Source organism: Schistocerca nitens, chromosome 5 (assembly GCF_023898315.1).
Source record: "Schistocerca nitens isolate TAMUIC-IGC-003100 chromosome 5, iqSchNite1.1, whole genome shotgun sequence".
Classification (NCBI taxonomy): Eukaryota; Metazoa; Arthropoda; class Insecta; order Orthoptera; family Acrididae; genus Schistocerca; species Schistocerca nitens.
Genome location: NC_064618.1, coordinates 255,512,169 through 255,531,721, shown reverse-complemented (window position 1 = coordinate 255,531,721; position 19,553 = coordinate 255,512,169). Strand labels below are relative to the sequence as shown.

The window sequence follows — 19,553 nt, the reverse complement described above, 5'->3', positions numbered from 1 at the left end:
CACTGGGTGTGACCGGCTGCAGATAGTAGCACATGTCGGAACGAATGACGCCTGCCGCTTGGGTTCTGAGGCCATCCTTGGTTCCTTCCGGCGGCTGGCTGATTTGGTGAAGACAACCAGCATCGCACGCGGAGTGCAAGCTGAGCTTAATATCTGCAGCATAGTGCCCAGAGTCGATCGCGGTCCTCTGGTTTGGAGCCGTGTGGAGGGTCTAAACCAGAGGCTCAGACGACTCTGCGACTATAATGGTTGCAAATTCATCGACCTCCGTTATTGGGTGGAGAACTGTAGGGCCCCCCTAGACAGGTCAGACGTGCACTACACACCGGAAGCAGCTACTAGGGTAGCAGAGTACGTGTGGCGTGCACACGGGGGTTTTTTAGGTTAGAGGGACCCCCCCTTGGGCGAAACGATAAAATACCTGACGGCTTACCAGAGAGAACATCAGCATCTTTGATAAAGAACGTCCGTCCTCAGAGACCAAAAACAGGAAAAGTTCACGTAATATTGGTAAACTGCAGGAGTATCCAGGGCAAGGTTCCTGAATTAGTATCGCTTATTGAAGGAAATAGTGCGCATATAGTATTAGGAACGGAAAGTTGGTTAAAACCGGAAGTGAACAGTAACGAAATCCTAGACACAGAATGGAATATATACCGCAAGGATAGGATAAACGCCAATGGTGGAGGAGTATTTATAGCAGTAAAGAATTCAATAATATCCAGTGAAGTTATTAGCGAATGCGAATGTGAAATAATCTGGGTTAAGTTAAGTATCAAAGGTGGGTCAGATATGATAGTCGGATGCTTCTATAGACCACCTGCATCAGCAACCGTAGTAGTTGAGCTCCTCAGAGAGAACCTGCAGAACGTCGTGAAGAAGTTTCGTGATCATACTATTGTAATAGGGGGAGACTTCAATCTACCAGGTATAGAATGGGATAGTCACACAATCAGAACTGGAGCCAGGGACAGAGACTCTTGTGACATTATCCTGACTGCCTTGTCCGAGAATTACTTCGAGCAGATAGTTAGAGAACCAACTCGTGAAGCTAACGTTTTAGACCTCATAGCAACAAATAGACCGGAACTTTTCGACTCCGTGAATGTAGAAGAGGGTATCAGTGATCATAAGTCAGTGGTTGCATCAATGACTACAAGTGTAATAAGAAATGCCAAGAAAGGAAGGAAAATATATTTGCTTAACAAGAGTGATAGGGCACAAATCGCAGAATATCTGAGTGACCACCATCAAACGTTCATTTCTGAGGAAGAGGATGTGGAACAAAAATGGAAAAAATTCAGAAACATCGTCCAGTACGCCTTAGATAAGTTCGTACCGACTAAGGTCCAAAGCGAGGGGAAAGATCCACCGTGGTATAACAATCATGTACGAAAGGTACTACGGAAACAAAGAAAGCTTCATCATAGGTTTGTTGTTGTTGTTGTGGTCTTCAGTCCTGAGACTGGTTTGATGCAGTTCTCCATGCTACTCTATCCTGTGCAAGCTTCTTCATCTCCCAGTACCTACTGCAACCTACATCCTTCTGAATCTGCTTAGTGTATTCATCTCTTGGTCTCCCTCTACGATTTTTACCCTCCACGCTGCCCTCCAATGCTAAATTTGTGATCCCTTGATGCCTCAAAACATGTCCTACCAACCGATCCCTTCTTCTAGTCAAGTTGTGCCACAAACTTCTCTTCTCCCCAATCCTATTCAATACCTCCTCATTAGTTACGTGATCTACCCACCTTATCTTCAGCATTCTTCTGTAGCACCACATTTCGAAAGCTTCTATTCTCTTCTTGTCCAAACTGGTTATCGTCCATGTCTCACTTCCATACATGGCTACACTCCATACAAATACTTTCAGAAACGACTTCCTGACACCTAAGTCTATACCCGATGTTAACAAATTTCTCTTCTTGAGAAACGCTTTCCTTGCCATTGCCAGTCTACATTTTATATCCTCTCTACTTCGACCATCATCGGTTATTTTACTCCCTAAATAGCAAAACTCCTTTACTACTTTAAGTGTCTCATTTCCTAATCTAATTCCCTCAGCATCACCCGACTTAATTCGACTACATTCCATTATCCTCGTTTTGCTTTTGTTGATGTTCATCTTATATCCTCCTTTCAAGACACTGTCCATTCCATTCAACTGCTCTTCCAAGTCCTTTGCTGTCTCTGACAGAATTACAATGTCATCGGCGAACCTCAAAGTTTTTACTTCTTCTCCATGAATTTTAATACCTACTCCGAATTTTTCTTTTGTTTCCTTTACTGCTTGCTCAATATACAGATTGAATAACATCGGGGAGAGGCTACAACCCTGTCTCACTCCTTTCCCAACCACTGCTTCCCTTTCATGCCCCTCGACTCTTATAACTGCCATCTGGTTTCTGTACAAATTGTAAATAGCCTTTCGCTCCCTGTATTTTACCCCTGCCACCTTCAGAATTTGAAAGAGAGTATTCCAGTCAACATTGTCAAAAGCTTTCTCTAAGTCTACAAATGCTAGAAACGTAGGTTTGCCTTTTCTTAATCTTTCTTCCAAGATAAGTCGTAAAGTCAGTATTGCCTCACGTGTTCCAACATTTCTACGGAATCCAAACTGATCTTCCCCGAGGTCGGCTTCTACCAGTTTTTCCATTCGTCTGTAAAGAATTCGCGTTAGTATTTTGCAGCAGTGACTTATTAAACTGATAGTTCGGTAATTTTCACATCTGTCAACACCTGCTTTCTTTGGGATTGGAATTATTATATTCTTCTTGAAGTCTGAGGGTATTTCGCCTGTCTCATACATCTTGCTCACCAGATGGTAGAGTTTTGTCAGGACTGGCTCTCCCAAGGCCGTCAGTAGTTCTAATGGAATGTTGTCTACTCCCGGGGCCTTGTTTCGACTCAGGTCTTTCAGTGCTCTGTCAAACTCTTCACGCAGTATCTTATCTCCCATTTCGTCTTCATCTACATCCTCTTCCATTTCCATAATATTGTCCTCAAGTACATCGCCCTTGTATAAACCCTCTATATACTCCTTCCACCTTTCTGCCTTCCCTTCTTTGCTTAGAACTGGGTTGCCATCTGAGCTCTTGATATTCATACAAGTGGTTCTCTTCTCTCCAAAGGTCTCTTTAATTTTCCTGTAGGCAGTATCTATCTTACCCCTAGTGAGACAAGCCTCTACATCCTTACATTTGTCCTCTAGCCATCCCTGCTTAGCCATTTTGCACTTCCTGTCGATTTCATTTTTGAGACGTTTGTATTCCTTTTTGCCTGCTTCATTTACTGCATTTTTATATTTTCTCCTTTCATCAATTAAATTCAATATTTCTTCTGTTACCCAAGGATTTCTATTAGCCCTCGCCTTTTTACCTACTAGATCGTCTGCTGCCTTCACCACTTCATCCCTCAGAGCTACCCATTCTTCTTCTACTGTATTTCCTTCCCCCATTCCTGTCAATTGTTCCCTTATGCTCTCCCTGAAACTCTGAACAACCTCTGGTTCTTTCAGTTTATCCAGGTCCCATCTCCTTAAATTCCCACCTTTTTGCAGTTTCTTCAGTTTCAATCTGCAGTTCATAACCAATAGATTGTGGTCAGAATCCACATCTGCCCCTGGAAATGTCTTACAATTTAAAACCTGGTTCCTAAATCTCTGTCTTACCATTATATAATCTATCTGAAACCTGTCAGTATCTCCAGGCTTCTTCCATGTATACAGCCTCCTTGCATGATTCTTGAACCAAGTGTTAGCTATGATTAAGTTATGCTCTGTGCAAAATTCTACAAGGCGGCTTCCTCTTTCATTCCTTCCCCCCAATCCATATTCACCTACTATGTTTCCTTCTCTCCCTTTTCCTACTGACGAATTCCAGTCACCCATGACTATTAAATTTTCGTCTCCCTTCACTACCTGAATAATTTCTTTTATCTCGTCATACATTTCATCTATTTCTTCATCATCTGCAGAGCTAGTTGGCATATAAACTTGTACTACTGTAGTAGGCATGGGCTTTGTGTCTATCTTGGCCACAATAATGCGTTCACTATGCTGTTTGTAGTAGCTAACCCGCACTCCTATTTTTTATTCATTATTAAACCTACTCCTGCATTACCCCTATTTGATTTTGTGTTTATAACCCTGTAATCACCTGACCAAAAGTCTTGTTGCTCCTGCCACCGAACTTCACTAATTCCCACTATATCTAACTTTAACCTATCCATTTCCCTTTTCAAATTTTCTAACCTACCTGCCCGATTAAGGGATCTGACATTCCACGCTCCGATCCGTAGAACGCCAGTTTTCTTTCTCCTGATAACAACGTCCTCTTGAGTAGTCCCCGCCCGGAGATCCGAATGGGGGACTATTTTACCTCCGGAATATTTTACCCAAGAGGACGCCATCATCATTTAATCATACAGTAGAGCTGCATGTCCTCGGGAAAAATTACGGCTGTAGTTTCCCCTTGCTTTCAGCCGTTCGCAGTACCAGAACAGCAAGGCCGTTTTGGTTAATGTTACAGGGCCAGATCAGTCAATCATCCAGACTGTTGCCCCTGCAACTACTGAAAAGGCTGCTGCCCCTCTTCAGGAACCACATGTTTGTCTGGCCTCTCAACAGATACCCCTCCGTTGTGGTTGCACTTACGGTACGGCTATCTGTATCGCTGAGGCACGCAAGCCTCCCCACCAACGGCAAGGTCCATGGTTCATAGGTTTAAGAGTAGTCGAATCATAGCTGATAAGGAAAAGCTGAACGAAGCGAAAAAGAGCGTAAAGAGAGCAATGAGAGAAGCATTCAACGAATTCGAACATAAAACATTGGCAAACAATCTAAACAAGAACCCTAAAAAGTTTTGGTCATATGTAAAATCGGTAAGCGGATCTAAATCACCTATTCAGTCACTCGTTGACCACGATGGCACCGAAACAGAGGACGACCGAAGAAAGGCAGAAATACTGAATTCAGTGTTCCGAAACTGTTTCACTTCGGAAAATCGTAACACTGTCCCTGACTTCAGCCGTCGCACGGACGCCAAAATGGAAAATATTGAAATAAACGATATCGGAATTGAAAAACAACTGCTATCACTTAGTAGCGGAAAAGCATCCGGACCAGACGAGATACCCGTAAGATTCTACAGTGATTATGCTAAAGAACTTGCCCCCTTTCTATCAGCAATTTATCGTAGATCTCTGGAAGAACGTAAAGTACCTAGCGACTGGAAGAAAGCGCAGGTCGTTCCCATTTTCAAGAAGGGTCATAAATCAGATGCGAATAATTATAGGCCTATTTCGCTTACGTCAATCTGTTGTAGAATAATGGAACATGTTTTATGTTCTCGTATTATGACGTTCTTAGATAATACAAATCTCCTTCATCATAACCAACATGGATTCCGCAAACAGAGATCATGTGAAACTCAGCTCGCCCTATTTGTCCAAGAAATTCACAGTGCCGTAGACACTGGCGAGCAGATTGATGCCGTATTCCTGGACTTCAGGAAGGCATTTGATACGGTTCCGCACTTACGTTTAGTGAAAAAAATACGAGCTTACGGAATATCGGACCAGGTTTGTGATTGGATTCAGGATTTCCTAGAAGAAAGAACACAACATGTCATTCTTAACGGTTCAAAATCTGCAGATGTAGAGGTAATTTCGGGAGTACCGCAAGGAAGCGTGATAGGACCTTTATTGTTTACAATATACATAAATGACTTAGTTGACAACATCGGTAGCTCCGTGAGGCTATTTGCAGATGACACGGTTGTCTACAAGAAAGTAGCAACATCAGAAGACTCGTACGTACTCCAGGAAGACCTGCAGAGGATTAATGAATGGTGCGACAGCTGGCAGCTTTCCCTAAACGTAGATAAATGTAATATAATGCGCATACATAGGGGCAGAAATCCATTCCAGTACGATTATGCCATAGGTGGTAAATCATTGGAAGCGGTAACGACCGTAAAATACTTAGGAGTTACTATCCGGAGCGATCTGAAGTGGAATGATCACATAAAACAAATAGTGGGAAAAGCAGGCGCCAGGTTGAGATTCATAGGAAGAATTCTAAGAAAATGTGACTCATCGACGAAAGAAGTAGCTTACAAAACGCTTGTTCGTCCGATTCTTGAGTATTGCTCATCAGTATGGGACCCTTACCAGGTTGGATTAATAGAGGAGATAGACATGATCCAGCGAAAAGCAGCGCGATTCGTCATGGGGACATTTAGTCAGCGCGAGAGCGTTACGGAGATGCTGAACAAGCTCCAGTGGCGGACACTTCAAGAAAGGCGTTACGCAATACGGAGAGGTTTATTATCGAAATTACGAGAGAGCACATTCCGGGAAGAGATGGGCAACATATTACTACCGCCCACATATATCTCGCGTAATGATCACAACGAAAAGATCCGAGAAATTAGAGCAAATACGGAGACTTACAAGCAGTCGTTCTTCCCACGCACAATTCGTGAATGGAACAGGGAAGGGGGGATCAGATAGTGGTACAATAAGTACCCTCCGCCACACACCGTAAGGTGGCTCGCGGAGTATAGATGTAGATGTAGACTTGTGTTCTCCTCAGTCTATACATGCGAGGCTTCCGAGGCCGCCCTCCCCATTTCCTTCGACAATTCTTAAGAGTTTCCAAGGTGTGTGTGGGTTCGGATTCGTTGAACACCTTCATCCAGGAGAATGAGGTTCCTCATATCTGCATCCAGAGGGACTGACAGTAAACCGAATAAGAGCCAACAAAATGGAATTAGCGATGAGCTTAACATAAAATCATGGACCACGAATTAGACGAAGCTATGTAATTCCGCTACCTTGGAACCTAAAACATCTTAGAGGAATTAAGAAACTCATTAGAAAGAGACTGGTGCAGGGAAGAGGGCTGCTAGTATGGAAAAATGGGCCTTAATTCGGGAATGAGTGATCTGATAATCATGGGCTGTGGTGAAAACTAAAAATGATACCACTGTAGCCACTAACGCTATTATAGACTGTATCCCGATAGGCATTACGACTCCCATATCGTCGACGGTTTTGTGATCTATTGAAGTTCTCCACTAACTTGTCTCCCTGAGCGGCGGCTTTAGCGATTTCTCGATCATATTTACTCTTGGAGCCTTGACAATGGCTATAGCTTTTCCAATGACAAAACTGTTTGTTAGAATTTTGTGGTGGCGCAATGGGTTTCTTCCCCGATCTTTACGTATGGGGCATGTTGCTCTTCCTTTCGCTGAAAGTGTGAAATTCCTAAGGCTCATGCTAGATAGGAATCTTTCGTGGCTCTCCCACGTGACTTACCTGGCTGCGCGCTGTACCTGGTCCTTCAGGTACCTCATGGGGAGCGGATCGGACCGTCCTGCTCCGTCTGTACTGATCCGTGGTACGTTCACAACTACACTATGGATGTTTCGTTTATTTCTCTGCAGGTCCATCTTAAGACAGTCCTCTATCGTGGAATACGTTTGGCTACTGCCTCCTTCTATACCAGCTTGGTTAACTCTCTATGCAGAAGTTACTGAAGGACCAATGTCATACTGGCTTGATGTCCTCCTCAGCGGATACGCATGCCATTTGTCTGCCATGCCCGACCGCCAGTCCTATGCCCTCTTTTCCGATGACTCGTTCTCGCTACCTGCCACGTTGCCAATGTGTGTGAACCCTTCACCTCCTTGGCTTCGTGTGGCGGCTCGTGTTCATCTTGAACTTCATTCGATTCCTAGGGACACTACTCCAGGTCGATCTGTCGCTGTAAGTTTCCCGACCTTCACACTCAACTTAGCGATAGCACCTTCGTGCTCACTGATAGGTCTAAGACTGACTGCAGTGTCGAGTGTGCCATCGTCATTGTCACCGATCATTTTCGGAACCGGCTTCCATAACATGCTCTTTGTCCTCTCTCAGGCCACCCAGTACATGCTGTGACACGGGCTTTTTAACTGTCATATGCTCTGATGCTCTGTGTCCTTCAGAGGCGCTGTATGCTCCACACAGTCCATCCCTTAAGCCAACGTGTCCTAGAAAGCTTCCACTTGTTCGCTATTGAGGTAGCCACTGCGATGTTCGTGTGGGTTCCTGTCACGTAGGTCTGGCAACAGTATTATGTCTGCATGCTAGCTTTTCCATTCCTTTGGATGTTCTCTGTGTAGGCGTATGTCGGCAGATGGTGTCACTTTGTAATCACCCCTGATCTTCTCTTCGCGGGAACAAGCTCCGGCGAATTAAACCCTCCCAATGCCTTGGCCGACCTCCTCTCTGCCCTTCCGCCGCTATATCAGTTTAACTCTTTTGCGCATTGGACACAGTCTCTCTATCCATAGCCATTTGTGGTGATCCTCCACCACTTTGTCCTCATTGTCATAAAGCTTTGACGGTTCGTCATTTCCAGACCGAATGTGCTTTTTTTAACCGCTTACATTCCAGTGTATGTTTTCCGTCTGAGCATCAGGCGTTTTAGCTAAGGACGCTTGGGCTGTCCACCGTGTTTTACTTTTTATCCTTCCTAGCAGTGGTTCGACCCTCCGCAGTCTGTACGGCGTATTTTTTGGACCTTCCTCGAAGGGGAAGTGCTTGCTTTCATTTCCTTCCTTCCGTCAATTAGGCTTAATGTGTAGTCGATTTTAATTTATTGTACTTACTAGTTGTACGAGGGCCGTTCAGAAAGTAACCTCCGGTTGATTTAAAAAAATACACCAAGTTAAATAAAAATATTTTAATATATACATCTTACAACTACATCTTTGCACTATTTTTCTACATAGTCTCCATAGCGATTGAGGCACTTATCGTATCTCTTCACAAGCTTTGAAATTCCTTCTGCATAAAAATCACCCGCTTGTGCCTGGAGCCAGCCTGTGACCGCATATTTGAGCTCTTCGTCGTCATCAAACCGCTGTGACCCGAGCCATTTCTTCAAATGCATGAAGAGGTGATAATCACTTGGCGCCAGGTCTGGGCTGTAAGGTGGATGGTTGATAACGTCCCACTTGAAGGACTCAAGAAGGGCCGTTGTTCTGCGAGCAGAGTGAGGACGGGCGTTATCGTGCAAAAAAAAAAAAAACGATACCGGAAGTCAGCATACCACGGCGTTTGTTCTGTATAGCCCGACGTTTTTTATTGTTTCACAGTACACGTCTTGATTAATGGTCATACCACGTTCCATTAATTCAACCAACAACACCCCTTTGGCATCCCAAAACACCGTTTCCATCAGTTTTCTGGCAGAAAAATCTTGCGAGGCTTTTCTTGGTTTGGTAGGCGAATTTGAATGTGCCCACATCTTTGATTGTTCTTTTGTCTCAGGGTTCACGTACTTAATCCCGGTTTCGTCACCGGTCACGATTCTGTTTAACAATGGTTCTCCTTCGTCCTCATAACGTGACAGAAAGTCTAATGCAGAGGCCATTCTTTGAGTTTTGTGGTGGTCGGTAAGAATTTTGGGCACCCATCGTGCACAGAACTTACGGTAACCCAATCTTGCTGTCACTATCTCGTACAAGAGAGTCTTAGAAATCTGTGGAAAACCAGTAGACAACTCCGACATTGAGAAACGTCGATTTTCACGAACTTTTGCATCAACTGTCTGAACGAGTTCGTCAGTCACCAATGATGGTCTACCACTCCTCTCTTCATCATGAACGTTTTCTCGTCCACTTTTAAATAAACGTACGCATTCACGGACAACTCCTTCACTCATAACTCTTGGTCCGTACACAGCACAAAGCTCACGATGAATAGCTGCTGCAGAATATCCTTTGGCTGTAAAAAACCTTATGACAGCACGCACTTCACATTTGGCGGGGTTTTCTATTGCAGCACACATTTCAAACTACCACAAAAACTAAACTAGCACAGGTACGACGTTCACTCGACCACGGCTTGATGCCGACTGACCTGTTGAGTGCGTTAACGCACAGATGGCGTCGCTACTCCCCCCACAACCCGCACTGTGACCAATCGGAGGTTACTTTCTGAACCGCCCTCGTATATACATAAATGACCTTGTGGATAACATCGGAATTTCACTGAGGCTTTTTGCGGATGATGCGGTGTTATATCGAGAGGTTGTAGCAACGGAAAATTGTACGGAAATGCAGGAGAATCTGAAACAAATTCCCACTTGGTGCAGGGAATGGCAATTGAATCTCAATGTACATAAGTGTAATATGCTGCGCATACGTAGAAGGAAAGATCATTTAGCTACAGTATAGCAGGTCAGAAAGTGGAAGCAGTTAATTCTGTGTATTATCTGGGAGTAGGTATTAGGAGTGATTTAAAATGGAATGATTATATAAAGTTGATCATCGGTAAAGCGGATGCCAGACTGAGATTCATTGGAAGAATCCTAAGGAAATGCAATCCGAAAACAAAGGAAGTAGGTTACAGTACACTTGTTCACCCACTGCTTGAATATTGCTCACCAGTGTGGGATCCGTACCAGATAGGGTTGATAGAAGAGATAGAGAAGATCCAACGGAGAGCAGCGCGTTTCGTTACAGGATCATTTAGTAATCGCGAAAGCGTTGCGGAAATGACAGATAAACTCCAGTGGAAGACTCTGCAGAAGAGACGCTCAGTAGCTCGGTACGGGCTTTTGTTGCAGTTTCGAGAACATACCTTCACCGAGGAGTCAAGCAGTATATTGCCCCTCCTAACTCGCGAGGAGACCATGAGGATAAAATCAGAGAGATTAGAGCCCACACAGAGGCATATCGACAGTCTTTCTTTCCACGAACAATACGAGACTGGAATAGAAGGGAGAACCGATAGAGGTACTCAAAGTATCCTCTGCCACACACCGTCAGGTGGCTTGCGGAGTATGGATGTAGATGTAGATGTAGATGACATAGGTGCTTATGGTTCAAATGGCTCTGAGCACTATGGGACTCAACTGCTGTGGTTATCAGTCCCCTAGAACTTAGAACTACTTAAACCTAACTAACCTAAGGACATCACACACATCCATGCCCGAGGCAGGATTCGAACCTGCGACCGTAGCAGTCCCACGGTTCCGGACTTCGCGTAGGTGCTTATGACCTCAGTTGTTTTCGCGCCCTAAAAATAAACGCTCCCTGAAAAAAAAATCTTTAACCTACATTGCTAAAGGTTCTATGTGCGGACCACACATAGATCGTATATCTAAGATCAGCTTATATGTTCTAGTATGTGTTCGTACTTCCTATTCAACTGCTATGTTTCTATCGTACCATTTCCTTCATAAATTATGGGCGTGGAATAGTAAAAAATCTCCAGGAAAAGTTTACAGATCGGTAGCTATACGTTTAGGAATTAAATTCCTTAACAAAATTCTATCTAAAAGCATTAAGCCAGATGAAAAGACACACTTGGCGTGGCGTCTTTCTCCATGTCATCATGGTCAAGCATCTCGGTTTTCTTAACCAGGGGTTGCCGCCAAATAATAACTGACACGCACGGGCTGTGGACCACGGGACGTGGGTAACATTTCAAATGTCAGGCGACGTATCACGTGGATGCAGTTCCCTGGGGTTTGCAGCCACGATGGAGCCCCTTGGCAAACCACACAGCGATTACATATGAAAGCTGTTCTACCCATGCACTCATTTAATGGCAAAGGGTGTTCTCACCTGTTTAAGATGTGCGGCTGAGGCTCACGATGTGACCTTGGCGGTTGCTCGTCTGATGCAGAAAAACAGACTCGCTAATACGAGAGACATGAGGGGTGTCGTTTCCTGCATTTTCTGATGCCTCAAGGCGATAACTGGGGTAGAGGGATTCTCTATTACTCGAGACACTCAGAGGTCGTGATACAATCGATTGATTGACAGCATTTACATATTATTATCGAAAACGGCCCAGTCTCTGTTTCTGCCTTCGCCGACTAACGGGTGTAATCTGGCATTGTGTGCCAATAGGCTCAAGAATAACAGCACACACAGATTGAAAACCTGTTAAGATAGGGATGCAATCTTTCACCGCTAGTGTACAGTCAACATGTCGAAGAAATAGTAACGAAAATAATAGAAAATTTATGGTGAGGGAGGGGTTAAGATGCAGTGATATTAATAAGACTGGAGGAACGACGTATTGCCACCTGATTGTGTACTAAATTTATACTTTCCACACTACCGGTCTCGGGCGTTGCTCATTCTCAAGTCTATCTGAAAATGTAGCGACGCACAGTAGCGAAAAACTGCTAAAGACAAATCACGCAACCAATTGGACATACCATTACTAAAAAGTTTGTTCTGTGCACTATTGATTGCTACCGTCGTTTCTCCTTGTTTGTCACGTACTGTCATTCTGATCATTTTAGTTTACACTAAAATATGGACATATTTTCACTAATTTTTCTACTTTAGGTACAAGGATACGACATTTGTGATTCAGCATTATATTACATACATCGATTAACAATATTATACTGAACATCAATTGCGTGCTTATGGAATACTGTCTGTTATGCTACTGGGTTCGTCATTTCCTGTTAGGGAGATCACAGCTGGTACTAATCTATGGGAAGTCTTCGAGTGAAATAGGAGTGATTTCTAGAGTTCCCCAAGGTAGTGTCATAGGCCCTTTGCTATTTCTCATCTGTATAAACGATTTAGGACGGTTTAGGAGACGATCTGAGCAGCCGTCTTACAACGTTTGCAGGTGATACCGTCTTTCATCGTCTAGTAAAGTCATCAGAGTATCACGACCGATTGCAAAACGATTTAAATAAGATATATGTATGGTGCGTGATGAGGGGATACATCGTCCGCCCCCGGTAGTTGAGTGGTCAGCGCGACAGAATGTCAATCCTACGGGCTCCGGTTAGACTCCCGGGTGGGTCGGAGATTTCCTCCGTTCTGGGACTGCGTGTTGCGTTGTCCTAATCATCATAATTTCATCCCCATCGACGCGCAAGTCGCCGAAGTGGCGTCAAATCTGAAGACTTGCACCAGGCGAACGGTCTATCCGACGGGAGGCCCTGGTCACACGACATTATTATAGGGGATACATCGGCGCCTCATTAAACGTCCATAAAGGTTGAAGGACTCGACTTTGGGGGGGGGGGGGGAGAACTTCATTCACCTTATGTTGCACACAGTTTGTTTTATATTCATGTAAACAACTGCAATAAAAAATTTTGTCAAATGAATGGCACAAGTTTGCCCTTGAGACAGTAATTATTATACAGATACAAACAGTGAAAGCAACAAACTAGGATTAAATAACAATTCCCTGAACAGGTTGTCGTTACAGTGATTACTAGTTACGCATCAGACGGCAACAGCCAATTTACGCAAATGCAACTTTCATGGGATTATTGCGCCATGATTAACAGTAGAATGATAGGGATCAATCACTTCATATAAATGGCAGAAGCCAATTTACGTTAATGCAGTTTTCACGGGATTATTGTAATGCGATTACAAGGAAATGCTTTCAGTGTTAAGTATCCCGGGGACTAGACTGAAAACAAACTGAACTGTGACAAAATTGACTTACAGACAGTAAATGACACGCTTGGTAAATGCATTTGTAACTGAATAAATAGAACAAGCAACATTACAGATGCATGTCCTTCATCTGAAAGACAACTTAGCTAATGCCTGCGAAGTACAGGTAACAAATACGTATACAGAAAAACCTTTTACGTTTGTCAATCTTGGACCAGTAAACGACACTTAACTTGTAAATATATCTGAGCTCCAGGCGCCAACCAGGTACAGACACGAACGCCATACGCTACAGGCAACGTTGACGGCGGTCAGTTGTCCCGTTCGACAACCAATTGTCGACCGGATCAATAGTGCGAGGTACAAAAGCCTCAGACCGATTTTGTTTCACATAAATTCTCTCAGACAGTATTAACTTCAAAACAGACAACTGTTATTTGGTGTACCTGGAGCATAAACGGAACATTAGAATCTACTAAGTAAGAAAGACACGCCAGGGGCCGTAGGCGCTTGTGAGACCCACAACCAAAGCTCAGAGATACAACAAATAGTAATAAATTACGATCCAATTAATCACGTGTCCAAATACGACAACGAACAAGCTACAAATTAAACTCCTTAAATAAATAATCCTATTCTAATAAACCCAAGGCAGTGCACTTAGAACAATATTGGATATACCAAAACACGTTCAACAAAATGTCACTGCCTCCAAGTAGTAACCAAATCACACTCTAAGCCTAGGTATTTTAAACAAGCAATTCAATTCACACTGACATAAGATTACCTAAAGGAAAGGCATACAATGATAACTTAGCCTTACAATAAGTACACGTCTTTGATGGACCCAAACGCGCAAGACTCCGCAGAAAGATATGGCGGAATAACCATACAATGGTGCATTTGTCTTTCAGTAATACAGAGTGCTTTCTGAAACAGACTAAGCAGTAAGATTAATAAATAATACACAGTAAGCCCCAATGTTTAAATGCTAAACCTGAATATCGTCGCAATCAGACCCCAACACGAATTACCACAGTCAGAATGGCACAACGAGTTTCGTAGGAGCGAACCACAAAATAAATTGTGCACAGAATTTCGTGATTGAGAATCAACCAGTAATCTGTCTCGGGTTCATCGCACTTGTAACATGAAGGGGAGAAAATGTCTCAAGCGAATGATGCAAATACAGTCGTATCGTGTCCAACAGCATCGGAAAGGAAGGTCACGAGTGAAGACCCGCAACAACATACAATCATCTAACGACAACCAACCTTCTTCGCTAAGCATTCCATTCCAAAACGCGGCTACCAGAATGGACGCTTCCATAGCGACAGCATTCGCCGCCCAAGTTGCCTCTCGTGTCCACTTACCAACCACACGCCCTTACTAACTGCCCCTCACTAAGCACGTTCGCTCGGTCGATCATCTTTGCCGGTGCGCGCCACCTCGCGACCGCATCACGAGCACCGAAAGCGTACGATCTCTGGAGGAGAATCGATAGACGAAAGCCTGCGCGGCTCAGTGCGAAAATTCTCAGCTGAGTGCTAAAATGAATCCGTTAAACTGCGGTTACACGATAAATCAATCAAATCTGAAGGTCGTAAATTCAACTAAATACCTAGGAGTTACAGTTACGAACAATTTAAATTGAAAAGAACACACAGAAAATGGTGGTGGGTAGGCGAACCAAAGACTGCGATTTATTGGCAGAACACTAAAAAGATGGAAAAAATCTACTAAGGAAACTGCCTACATTACTCTTGTCCGTCTTCTTTTGGAGTACTGCTGCACGGAGTGGGATCCTTACCTGATGGGATTAACGGAGTACATCGAGAAAGTTGAAAAAGAGCAGCACGTTTTGTATTATCGAGAAATAGTCGTAAGAGTGTCACGGACATGATACAGGATTTGGCGTGGGCATCATTAAAACAAATGCGTGTCTCCTCCAAATGTGAAAATATTTTGTTGATGCTGACATACACAGAGAGAAACGGTCATAATAACAATATAAGGGAAATCATAGCTCACACGGAATGATAGGAGTCCGATATTTCCGCGCGCTCTTCCAGAGTGGAATTACAAAGTATTATTGTGAAGGTGCTCCGATGAACCCACTACCAAGCACTTGCGTGTGATTTGCAGAGTACCCATGTAGATATAGCGGTAGATGTAAATAGTTTATGTTCAGTCCCTGAAATACTCCTCGAGGTATGTACTAAAATTACTGTAATGTTGTTATGTGCGATGCCGATTTATTTGTATAATACTTTTTTCACATAATTGTTACTAATCGACAGAGATACTTCTGAAGTCGTATCGATAGTTGTAACATCCTAGAAGTTTGATTCTCTGACAGTCAAAAATGTGTCTAGCATGTTATACGCGTGACGGTTCGTTGAGTGAATATAAGCAGTGTGTTTCGAGGACATATTGCAAGGTTTGTATTTCGTAGTGCTTCTACATGGATGTGACATTTACATCATGATGTAACACTTTTGTTCTCATAAGAACTTCCATGTCATGCACCTTCATATGTTAGATGAGGACGTTTGACGACTGTGCTTTGCATAATTATGTATGGCACGCGATGTTTAAATTACTGAAGACGACGTAGTCAATCTTGTTACTGGAGGTAAATATCATCTTTTTTAATGGTAAGTCCAATTAGTCACGTGATATGTTTTTAGTTGCTTACTGCTGTGTTCGCATGTTTGAAGACACACTCCAGAACGGGTTTATTGTAAATACAGTCTGGTGGAAAAATATCGTCATTCAAATTTACTGAGACTGTGGGGACACACGCAGAAGCGAATGATTCACACGATTCGGTAATGACATTTAGACTGTATTCGAACACGACTCGAACTGTTCGAACAGTTTCCGTCACAGTTCGGGAAATCTCGGGTTCTGTTCGATCTTTCGATTAGCCCACGACCTAGTGACTGTTGCTGGTAATATCTCCGCGATCAGTCTTAGGGATTTTATTCACTATGAAACAGGGACTAAAACACTGTACCTTCTAGGGTGCTGGTCATATGTAAAAAGGTAACTAATAAAGGAGTAAGACACTGCAATTATGATTCTGTCCAAATCACGAGCATTCGCTTGTCGTGCGATCTAGCGACGTCTGCTGGAACTTTTTATCTCCAACACTGGTATTCTCGTTGTAATTTATTCTCACAATGGCAGTTACAGTCAGTTGATCTCGATGTATTTGTTTTCTTTCGAATTTAATTCTTGATCCATTTTCTTACTTGTTTCATCTTAATGCCACCATCTAGCTTTCAAACGGTATTTACAGGTAGATTTAAAATTATGTTTTCTTACACACTTGGTAAATCATTAACCTCGTAAAATTAAACAAAATATTGTACTGAGTTTAGTCAAATATTTTTTTCGTGGTACTACATTTTCGCCTTTTCCTGAAACCTTCACTTGAAAGTGACCATAAATGTATGCATACATGCCGGTACTGTAGAAGTACTCTTACTTCAAATTTATTCAAATACATCAGGAGTTTACGCAGTGGTAATATTTGCTTCTTTTCGAATTTCACGAAACTGTCAAATTTTAAGCAGAATCATAGCCTATTGTTGCGGCTAGGCCGCAGTTTCTCGCGTAACCCTTGCACTCGCACCGCACAGTCAGATGTCAGGTGATTGCTCGAAAAGGCTCGATACCGGATCGAACGCCTGTCGCGTATCGGGAAATCTGGCGTCCGTTCGAACGCGAGTATTGTTTGCTCAGCGCTAATGACATTGTTATCGACATCGAAATCAAGGACAAATTGCAGGAGATTTTGAATGGAATGGTGTCTGGGCACGGCAAATGGCCTGGAGTAAACCAAATAAAGGCCAACGTAATAAGAAGTAACACAAATTAATTACTTTTGAATACATTATGGGAGTGAGCAGTGATCAATGTGTTACAAAAATTTACTATTAAAAAACAGTCTTGATCACAATTTATTTATTATGGTAACAGGTTTCAACCACTATTGTGGCCCTCTTCAGACCTATAAGTCGCATACAAAGCTTTAATTAGAGGGCTACATACATTAAAGAAAATACATAAAGGCATAAAGCTAGAAAACGATGAATTACCAATGAGTAAGAACCTCCATCTGCTGGACAATCACTACTCGAGAAGCCAGTGCACGTCTTACTATATATAATGGAGGCTCCGCCCACTTCTGATGGAATGATGTCATTACTAAGCGCTGGCCAGAGTGGCCGAGCGGTTCTAGGCGCTACAGTCTGGAACCGCGTGACCACTGCGGTCGCAGGTTCGAATCCTGCCTCGGGCATGGATGTGTGTGATGTCCTTAGGTTAGTTAGGTTTAAGTAGTTCTAAGTTCTAGGGGACTGATGACCTCAGAAGTTAAGTCCCATAGTGCTCAGAGCAATTTGAATCATTACTAAGCAATTGGTTATGGGTTGAATAACAACGTAAAATTTCTTAGTTAAATGAACATTGTCAAGACAGAAAAAAAAAGAAAAGGAAAAAAGAACTTCGTTAGAAAGAAGCCTGTTGCCACATCTTGTCACTGGCGTTTATCGTCACGATGGCAATCACTAGTTTGCCTGTAGACTTTACAACTTCATTGGAAAGAAGCATGGTGCCTCTTCTTTGGAACGGCGTCCAACTTCACCATGGCAACCAGTGGTTCCAAATGTTTCACTAACAGGCCTTGAGAGCGCAACCCATGTACTGTCAAAACGAAGTTCATTTGTCCTACATGTTTAAATATTTTTAACGCTTCTTAATTGACAATAGCTGTTAAATAAGCTAAGTTTAGTGTGTAGTATTTTTCTTTCTTGACAATGTTCGTTTGACTAAGAAATTTTACATTGTTATTCGACCTATAACCCATTGGTTAGTAATGACATGATTCCCTCAGAAGTTGGCGGGGCTACCATTATATATAGTAAGACGTGCACTGGTTTCTCCAGTACTGATTATCCAGCAGAAGGAGGTTCTTACTCATTGGTAATTCATCGTTTTATAGGTTTATAACTTTATGTATTTTCTTTAATGCATGTAACCCTCTAATTAAAGCTTTGTATACGACTTATAGGTCTGAAGATGACCACAGTGATAGTCGAAACCGGTTACCGTAATAAATAAATTTTTATCAAGACTGTTTTTGATAGTAAATATTTGTAACAAAAATTAGATTAGCAATAAGCTTAACATAAAATCGTGGATCACGAAGTAGGCGAAGCTGTGGAATTCTGCTACCTTGGAAGCTAAAACCACTTGGACGAAGCATGAAACGAATTAGAGGTTGACTAGCGCAGCCAATGAGGGCTGCTACTACGGAACATAGGCCTTAAATCGAGAAAGAGCGTTCTGATAATCATGGGCTGTGGGGAAATATAAAAATGTTTCCACTGACACTGTTAAGGCTTGAGGCGAGTAAGGATTCTTACATTGCGTTGCAGGAGACGCAAGTGACGCCAGTGCAGAAGCGAGTATTAGCGTGGGTTGGACGCCACGCTACGGGAAATGCTACAGCACGCTTCCTGTGGCTTCATAGCCGTCATTACAGGCAGGACTCAGGGCTAGCAGTACAGTTCCGAGCCGACCGTTACGTAATAGGCTGACGAGGGCGTCAGGGACCGCCGCGGCGGAAGAGCGCATTACACGTCTGGCCATCGCTGTGGTGGCGGTTAGCTCCTCTACGCGCTTTCGCCCTGCTCCACCGTCTGGATTACGCCTGCCGCTGACGACCTGTAGATTCGTAGAAGTGTTATCGCGGGAGTGAAAAAGTTCTACGGGCGGTGGAGTTCTTCCTTCGGGCTTGAAACGGCGTTCTGTGGCATGACGATCGTCCATTTCGTTCTCCGTTGCTGCGCAGAAGAGTTGCGTCTTCACTGTTGACGTAAGTATCCAGGTCCTGCTTACTATACGGCGGTAAGCGGACTTTTCAGTTGCATATGTGCGGTGGGTTCTGATATGTTTCTTACCGTCTTCGGCATCCACGCTACTATTTTCAGTTCATTTTAAAACAGCTTAGTCACGCAGCTAAGCTCGTGGCTAGTTGCATGGAGTTATTATGGTCCCTACATCAAATGCCATTAATTTCTTCATTCATTAATTATA

At 43.2% G+C, this 19,553-nt stretch overlaps 1 protein-coding gene across 2 annotated transcripts in view; it reads left to right on the top strand.

Annotated features, from left to right (window-relative positions):
• LOC126259837 (alpha-tocopherol transfer protein-like) overlaps window positions 1-19,553 on the top strand; it is a 126,648-nt gene that overhangs the window by 21,303 nt on the left and 85,792 nt on the right. The window contains exon 1 of one of the 2 annotated variants that reach the window (XM_049956890.1): window positions 19,107-19,332. The exons of the other annotated variant lie outside the window; for it this stretch is intronic. The gene's annotated coding sequence lies outside the window, so the exon portion shown is untranslated. Of the gene's footprint in view, window positions 1-19,106; window positions 19,333-19,553 lie in introns of those variants that run through there. 2 annotated transcript variants of the gene reach the window in all.